Raw genomic sequence first — 9,427 nt, forward strand, 5'->3', positions numbered from 1 at the left:
GCCTATGCTTTTCATTCTGTTTCCAGCTTTATGCTCACACGCTGTAAACATCTGTTCATCTTTGTTGTCTATCAAATATTAAAGAAGGAGTGCGTTTCATGTATGATGTGCATGATGCATCATTTATTCTTGTTTAATATTTGGGGATCAAGGATAAATGATGTATTATGCACATCATAAAACGGAACATATTATATATATATATATATCTACTAAAAATGTACTTTTGGGAACAACAATTGTTGACAGTTTTATTTTACGTGTATGTTATCATAGTTTAATTAAAAAATTTATTGATAATTTTAATTTTATTTAAAATGTCAAAATATTCAATTCACTCAAAATACAAGAACAAAAGACTTTGTTATGTATATTCTTAATCTAGTATATTAAGTTTCCTTTTCTTATCTAATAATATAAAGTATTTTCTTTGCAGCATTAAATAAATGTTTTTTATCTGCAAAATCGAATAATTTTAAATTCCAAATCTTCTTTCCTTTATTATAATCTAAAATAATCTATCTAACCCTTTAATCATAATATTTCTCTGCTGAGTGTGAATTATTGCGATTTTTTATGACGACACGCCATTAATCCTTCAGTATTGCTTACGTGCAGCGATGTGCGCCGGGTGTACAAATCATATTATTCAAAGGTTGGGAATGTCGTCTGGGAATCGTGTCCTTTCAAGCCTGTTACGAATTTTTGAACGACAGCGCAACTTTGTTTCGTACGGAAACGCAACCCGGGGAAATTGCATCCGATGAAGAAAACCAGCGGAAAGGCACAATAGAGCTCCAAGTCTGAATTGATTCCGAGGCGATATAATTTTCCACGTGAGCGAGGACGTGATTTCGTGAATTATCGGGAAAACTATTACCTTCGAACTCTAATTGTAAGTTTCATATTGTTTACTCAATAGTATATTGCAAGAAAATGAATTTACCCCAAGAGAATTCTTTCTTCCTCTGTACACATAGAGCATTATATTATGTCCTGCAATAATAATTTGTAGAGAGTTTCTTTTTTAAGCGTTTATTTCGTAGTAATAATTGGTCTGTTATTGATCGTAATTAATTAAATTGTCGTCTTTTTTTGTGAATATGTTCATTGACAAGAAACATTATGTGGAAGATGTATAGCGACATTAATTTTTGTCGTTTTTTTAAACCTGTTTACTGTAAATATAATTAGATATTATTTGATTGTACATTTGATCCTCCGTTGATCTTTATATTTCTCCAAGATTCATCATTTCTTTTTCTCTCTGTAAATTTAAGAAAACTATGTTAGTATCAAAATTATGTTTTTGTATTAAAGCAGCAGAAAAAAAAATAAAAAAAAGAATACAAGAAAAATGAAAATATTGATCAAGAAATTATCATTTATTGTTTTTTATATCTTCATTATAAAATTTCAAAATATTTTATTGCATTGATAGAAATGTAACAATATAAATAAAAAACTAATATTTAGAAAATATAAAATTGACTTGATTTAAAGAAACTAATATATTTTTATGATAAAACGCACGTTTTTTGTCGATACATTACTTATATTGAAAAATATCACAATTCTAATAAGGAACGAAATTTACACAATCTTACAATATTTGGTAGCTTTGTTAATGACCACACTGAAAGAAAAGATTGGCTGAATATGGCATAGCACTTTTAATTGGTTGCAATAACCAATTTTTGATTGCGTTAACCATCAAAATCCTAACTCCTACCTCCTACTCCTTCGGTAAGTCTCTTAATTTTGTCTGTAAAAATTTGAAACTAAAAAATGAGTCTATTAGCTCCTGTCTTCCCTAAATAATATTTAATAAATTAAGTTTTTGTTAGGTGCGGTATATATACCGGAGTTACCCTATTGACATTGTGTATAGGCTAACACAACCAAAAATTAGCTGCTGCAGTTAAAAATGCTATGCCATATATTTACCATCTTATTTGTTGCAGCAGCCAATCTTTTCTTTCAGTATAACTACATTAAGAACAGAAAAATTTAATTTAATTTCACTTTCGTCTAAATTTATTAAATATTAGAATTTATTAAATATTGATTGATCCTCTTATGATATAAATGCCTTATGTAACTTTCATCAATCGGCATGGGAATCGTCGGACGGCTGTTTCTTCTCTCATGAAACCATTCCTTCGCATCATCCCGATCTTCTGATTTGATCGATCGCTTCCCTCAACACGCACGCATCCAAAATCATTCCTGTCCGCGAAGGAAGTCAATCGCGCTCGCGAAAGATGAAATTAGAAGGCGACACGATGTAATGCGACGCGACACAACGCGACGCGCCGCGTCGCGACGCTCACGAGCGCGACAGATCAATTTCTGGCGCACTGTCGCCGACCGACCCGATTTCCGCGCATTGTCATGTCGCAATAATTTCCACTCTACGATAATCTTCGTTGCAATTGAGGGAAACATATATAATAATAGTAAAACGAAAATATATGAATGCCTTGCGCGATGTTATAAGTTTTATGTTGTTAGTTAACGTAATCTGTACACAAAAGATGACAGTTGCTGAAAATTGAACAAAGTAAAATGAATTAAACATTTTACATATATTATAAAAATTGATCCACAATTCAATTATATAACGTGCTTCATAATAACATATGTTTTCGTAATGAAAAAATAAATTTGCATAAGATTCAAAGAATTCCAAGTAAATCTTATGAAAATGAGAGTGATAAGTACACGTGTGTTGACTATCCACAATCTGCTTAGTTCACAATTTGACAATTTATCGCTATGTCATCACCGCAATGTCTATTTCAGTTTAGATTTGAAATAATTTAAAATAATGCAATCAATTTAAATAATATATTTATTCTATTAATTGAAAAATTATTGAAAATGTTTATACGAAAACATTTTATTTTATATTTTCGATTTACTTTTATGTGAGAAATTACTTCCTTACTACGATTTCCGAAACACCTTGTATATCAGTCAAATATTCAGTTTTTTCATAATCTTTTTCATAAGTTTTAAATACATTTTCTTCATAGTATATATGTTGATAAAAACTATTTACACAGCAAAATGTTTGATTAATTCTAACTTGTTCACTCGTTACAAAATACAACTGTTTAGTTTCAGCAATTTCCCCGGTTGTTAATCTACATATTCAACCATTTTTTAAAAATCTTTATTAAATTTCCGGAGAAATATTATTTAAAATTTTGCAATAAATTTGTCATCAATAATAATAACAATAATGTTGATGATTATCGATAGTTTCAGTTATTGCATGGAGCTTAATTAATTGATTGAAATGCAATACGAAAATAATAAGTATACAATTTTTAATTAAAGATAAGCTTATTAAAATTTATTAAAGATTGTCGAATCCTACTGTTTGACAATTTTCAAAAGATATTCTAGAGACATTATTAACTGATAAAAAAAACTTGTTTTACGTTCTAAGATTAAAATAAATTTATTTATAGCTTGATAAAAAAGTATTGGCACTTAAAATATTATATGCTTTCTAAAAATAGGTTCGATTACGTAAATTGTGATCACTTAGATCCTCTGCCGCTTTTAGAGAAGCATAGAAGGGGTGGATTTTTAATTGGTAAATTCCGATTCCTTCTCTAAGTTAGGATGACGACTAATGCCAATTTTAAATAGCGGCATTAAATTACATTTAACGTTGCTCACCTACATAATCTTTTTCTTATTGTTATCTAAAATAAAATTCATATTCCTTTTTGAAGAAATATTTAAAAAATCGAAACAGCTATTTAATTATAATAGATTTAATTATAATAGTTTTTTAGAAAAATACTTAATTAATTAACTACCTAATTGACATTCAATAATTATAAAACTTTTTAAAATTTTTCAAACATATCTTTTAATAATAAACATTACTAACGTTCTGTTCTTATGGATTTAATACGATATACGATTAAGATTCAACAATCTTTAGCAAATATTTTTTTTATATAATCTTGCGTACGCGTGTTTATTATTAACGAAATAAATATTATTTTTGATAGAGGAATTTTTTATAATAAAAAATTGTGTGAGGGTTGCAACAAATTGCACAGTTTGGAAAGTTAAAATAAAATTAAAATAGTTGCGTTTCTGAAATCAGTGCAGCTAGTACATGTTGCTTTCACTTTGGAATCTTAAAACTGGACTGCTTGTTCCGATCATCCCTAAAACCGGTACTGCCGACGGCGACAATGACGTCGATGGAATCGCGATGGTGGACGGTGTTGGCGACAGGGGTGGTGGAAATAGCGGTGGATAGAATGAAAGGGAAGGATGCAAGTCGCTCGATGGAGTAACGAGGGGCTAAGAGGACGAAAGAGCAGCACATGAACGAAACGATCAATAGATATAAGTTACCTACTTGTTCCGCTGGTACCTGTCTTTGACTGTTTGACAATAGGCGCTTTGATGAACCATCATTACGTAATTTTATAATAAATATTACTGAAATAAATATTATTCAAAAAGACATTTATAATAATTTATAAAATTTAATATATTGTGCTTTCTGACATAGTTTCTTGTGGTTATTTAAATAAATTTTCTAGATAAATATCTAGATAAATTCACAATGTGAATATCACAATAAATAACGAAAAGATTTTATCGATCTGATCTTAATGCTTAAATAATATTTCAGTATTAATTTTTATACATACTCAGTTCTACAGTTGCGCGCCGAAATCATTTTTAATCGTTAAATATAATCTTAAACTGAATTGGGGTAGTAATATCACAAATTAAATTGCCAAGCAAATTTAATAATATTGTAAATAAGCATCCTAAAAAATTGAAGATAATTTAATGCTTAAGCAACTTATAACATTGTAAATAATTTATTGCGAAAAATATCACCTCAGCCAAGATTAGGCAGCCAAGTTTATCTTTGCATAATTGAGAAAATATTATCATTAATATTGCATATTTTAGATTTGTTAACTGAAAATGTTAAAATGATATAAATTATGTGTTTGATAAGAATTTCTAATAATAAAAAAAAATACTCTAATCAATAATTCTTCCTATTTATTATTCCTAAACCTAGAGCTGACTCTTGTAAATCAGAAAAACTTAAACTTTCCGGTTGACTGCTGCCTGCCCCAGTTCTTTGTAACTTTAGTGCGAGTATGCGTATGTGTATGCGTGTGTGTACGTACGTGTGTACGCATACTCCCACTTTCTGCGTACATTCTGACCCGACATCCGAGAAAGAGAGAAAAATTCGAGACTCTCTTCTCGTAATATCTTCTCTCTCCTTTGCTTTTACTGCGTCTGCCGCTACCGTCGTCTCATACCACTTGGCAAATGCTGGAGACGCAAAGTCGCTCTGACTGACCTTACTATTGACAAGGACGCTTCCCCTGATTTATTAAGTCTGGAGCGACGTAAGGAAATGAGCTGCTCGTCGAACGATAAATGGGGAAGAATTTACATAAGTTAAAATTATAGTTATGGTAATTTAAAATTATTCTAAAAAGAAAAGTTTTAATTCATTATTTAAGCTAAGGGAGATTCATCAGGTCCATTCGTATAGTATAGTTAATAGTAGGAACGCTCCTGAGATGAAGCCATACGCGCGTTGTTTACAAGCATCCGACGATTCGTTGCTAAGCAGTTTACGCTGTAAGAGGGGAACAGTGGGCGTAACCAACGAAATCAAGCCGAAACGTGCAACTAAATTCCAACTCTGTAGTATAGTTCAAGGACCGCCACGCACCAAGCAGCGAGCGGGATTCTGTCCGTGGCATAGCGGTATTGGCACATCGTTTCCGTTTATCGTAACGAAATAGCGTCGTTAATTAATTAATTAACTGGGGGAGGCCACGTTTTTGATGCGACTCGCATCTCTGATTCAGAACGGACTCTACTCTTGGCGCTTCGAACCAATTGCGGTGATGGATGGCGTCAGGGCTTGGTGTCTTTATCAGAGCACGTGTCATCAGAGAAAGCGATAGTTCAGTTTGAAACCGCTGGGATCCATCGCTCATTGACATTGTTTAAAATTATAGAAATTAATTACATTTGAAATAATACAACGGAAAATATCTATTTGGATATAATAAAATAAAATAAATGTGTGTGTGTGTGTGTGTGTGTGTGCGTGCGTGCGTGCGTGCGTGCGTGCGTGCGTGCGTGCGTGCGTGCGTGCGTGCGTGCGTGCGTGCGTGCGTGCGTGCGTGCGTGCGTGCGTGCGTGCGTGCGTGCGTGCGTGCGTGCGTGCGTGCGTGCGTGCGTGCGTGCGTGCGTGCGTGCGTGCGTGCGTGCGTGCGTGCGTGCGTGCGTGCGTGCGTGCGTGCGTGCGTGCGTGCGTGCGTGCGTGCGTGCGTGCGTGCGTGCGTGCGTGCGTGCGTGCGTGTGTGTGTGTGTGTGTGTGTGTGTGTGTGTGTGTACACAGTGATATACATTATTGATAGTTAAGCGTTAAAAGATAAAAAATTTTTATAAATTAATTTTTAAAAGAAATGTTTAAAGAGATTTTGTCTAAAAAAATTTTAAAAATACTTTTATAGATTATTTATTTATTTCTTAAAACAATTATTGAATGCCAATGATTAATCGAAAGCTTTAGAGATACTTTATCATTTATATACTGGATGAGTGAGATTCACAGTGATAAAAATGTCTCCTTGAAAGAATTTTCTGATTCATTTCTGTTTAGTGAAAATGCAGACTCCATCACTTTTTTTTTTAGTTTCAAACTCCCTAACTCCAATATCGAATATCTTGCTAATTAAATCTGAAATTAAATTTCCGTGCGCGCGCGAGAGTATAAGATTACATAAATATCTTGAAAAATAAAATTTGTTACTTATATTTAGCGCTTGTAAAATTTAATTTATCAAATCATATTAGATCCGAAATTTAGTTAGTAAATAAATTAACCATTTTAGTCATCAGTAAAGATATTTAATGTTTAAAAGATGTTATAATGTTAAAAAGATGTTGTGACAGATAGGACAACGTTTTATTAATTATATCTCAAGAATTGATAGAAAATATTTTACTGTTACTATTCATGTTATTTAAATTCTTCATATATTAATTCTGTATATTTTGTTATATACAAAATCATTTATTTTATAAACATCTTAAATATTAATGTTCACTAATGTTTAAAATTCTGTTGTTTATCACCGAATGCTCGCTCGATGATTTGTGAAATAATGCATAATAATACATGGAAGATGACAAAGAACACATATACCGATGATATTACTAATAATCGTATATGTAAAACACGAACGACGATTATGTGAGCCGTAAAATTCTCAGAAGGTTCAATAATTCTTTTAAATAGATCATCCAGAATATGTAAGAAATTCTACGAAAGTGAAACACGAAAGTAAAATGTCAAATTACATTTTATTTAAAGTAAACAGAATTAAAGATGATATATTAATAAAGATATTGTTAATATTAAAATATTATAAATTTTTATTTAAATTATTAAATTTATATAAAATTTTTATAAATTAAAAAAGAATTTCAATTTTAATAAAAAAGTTCCTTAAGAGATTAACTTTTAATCAACATTAAATTTAAAGTTATCAACATCAAATTTTTTTTTGATGTTTTATTTTGTTATGATTTTATAATAGCGTGTTATTCATGATCGACAGAAGTTTCATGCAGAAAGTTTTTCATGGAACACCTGTAAAATGTTATTTATAGGCAGGATAACATAACAATGCATTTTTAAAACGTTCCGGAAACTAGCTTAATCAGATTACTTCCGAAATGTCAGAAACACGTGGCCCTAAACCGAGAGGAGAGGATATGACACGCTTGAATTGCAAGTTATAAGGTTTATTCAGCTCGTGGGGCAATTCATAGAACGGTGACTTCATCTTTCCATTGACTTCGACGACAGTGGGTCGCGAATTCTCGGAATTGCACGCCCATACATACACACCCGTTCATATATATATATATATAGTACGTAATAAAATCCGCATGTCCCAATTTCGAGATCCGTTTCAGTGAAACGCGGGTGTATCGTCCCTAATCTAGCCTTAGTATCAATGAAAGCTCGCAATTCTTCTAGGAAGGCTTTGACTAACTTTTCGTAATCGTGTGTACTAGCTGTTACTATTGTCACGAAGTATACCACTTCCACTCGTGGAATCACTGGCATACTTTTAATCTTTCTATTCTATGAAAATATTTCTTATTGGATGAAACAATAATACGTCAATTATAACACGCCAATTGATATGACATGCGGTTCCTAATTCATGAGAATTCTTCTCTTTCTTTTATATCATAAAATTAACTGTAAACATGAGATTTCTTAGAAGGAAGAATATCTATTTCTCGTCGATTAAATAGAAAATCCCAGCTTGTCATCCATGAGATATGTTTGGGAGCGCTTAACTGCATGTACTACTCACGGACGCGGACCAGTAGTAGCACCAGTGTTGAGTCAGACGTCTCGAACGTCGGATCTCTCGCTGCTAAACTCTAGTCCATTCTTTTTATTATTTCTTTTGAAGAAAATTGCTGATATTCAGTGGGCGATTTATTAATCTAGGACATCATTTAAGGATATTTCTCATCATGCTGAACTATCAAAGGACCCTTAAATTGTTTCTTCGACGGATTTATAGGTATTTATATATTATTTTCTGTTCTTTTGTGGTATTATATCTAGATGATTGCAAATAAGGTGACTGATACAATAAATAATTATTTCTATTATTAATTATCTATTGTATCAGTCACCTTATTTGCAATCATCTAGATTTCAGTTTCTATTATTCAATATTAAATAAGGTGACTGATACAATAGATAATTATTTCTATTATTATTAATTATAATTGTTTCTATTATTTTCATCAGAAATCCACTAAAATTACCAAATGTGTTTCATAGCGACGCTCGTAGGCGCCAGACGTTCGCATATATTTATGGCACGTCCCCTTCTCCTATTTCTCCTTCTCCTTCTCCTCTCATGCGCTTTCAATATCGGTATGCTTCTTTCACTAACACTCTTTCATCCATATGCAGCTTCTTCGTGTATCTTTGGGAAGGATTACGATTTGAGAACTTGCCAACGCGACATTTGGTTTATTCTGAGTTACGTCGCGACGTGTTTCCTTCGGTTTCCTTGCCGTTGTCTTTGACTAATTTTCGCAGGCATGAACCTTGTTCCAGATAGATTCTCCGGAGATTTTCGTTCAATGTTCTCGGCGCCATTCTCTTGCAGATATTACTGCATTTCGCAATGGTTTAATTTCACAGTGGTTCAGATCTTTTCTTTACAAAAAAAATAAAAGCTCTTTCAAAATTTTACAATAAATGGTTGACTTTTTTTTTAATTTAAGAAATAATAATTTCTAAAGCAATTTATTTTTATCTATTTAGAAACTATTCTAGGAAAAAAAGATTTTCTTT

General features: G+C 31.9%; 1 long non-coding RNA gene across 3 annotated transcripts; it reads right to left on the minus strand.

Moving 5' to 3' along the window:
• Positions 1–289: 289 nt before the first annotated feature.
• LOC105147340 (uncharacterized) lies at positions 290–5,524 on the minus strand. 3 transcript variants are annotated; one of them, XR_015546086.1, is made up of 3 exons: positions 881–2,429; positions 528–803; positions 290–457 (listed from the first exon to the last, which is right to left on the minus strand). It is a non-coding gene; the product is annotated as an uncharacterized LOC105147340 (long non-coding RNA). The 3 variants fall into 3 exon arrangements; XR_015546087.1 differs by having other exon boundaries at positions 613–803; positions 881–2,427; XR_015546085.1 differs by having other exon boundaries at positions 290–803; positions 881–5,524.
• Between the last annotated feature and the right edge of the window lie 3,903 nt (positions 5,525–9,427).

The sequence above is a fragment of the Acromyrmex echinatior genome, chromosome 9 (genome assembly GCF_024713525.1).
Source record: "Acromyrmex echinatior isolate Ae372 chromosome 9, ASM2471352v2, whole genome shotgun sequence".
Classification (NCBI taxonomy): Eukaryota; Metazoa; Arthropoda; class Insecta; order Hymenoptera; family Formicidae; genus Acromyrmex; species Acromyrmex echinatior.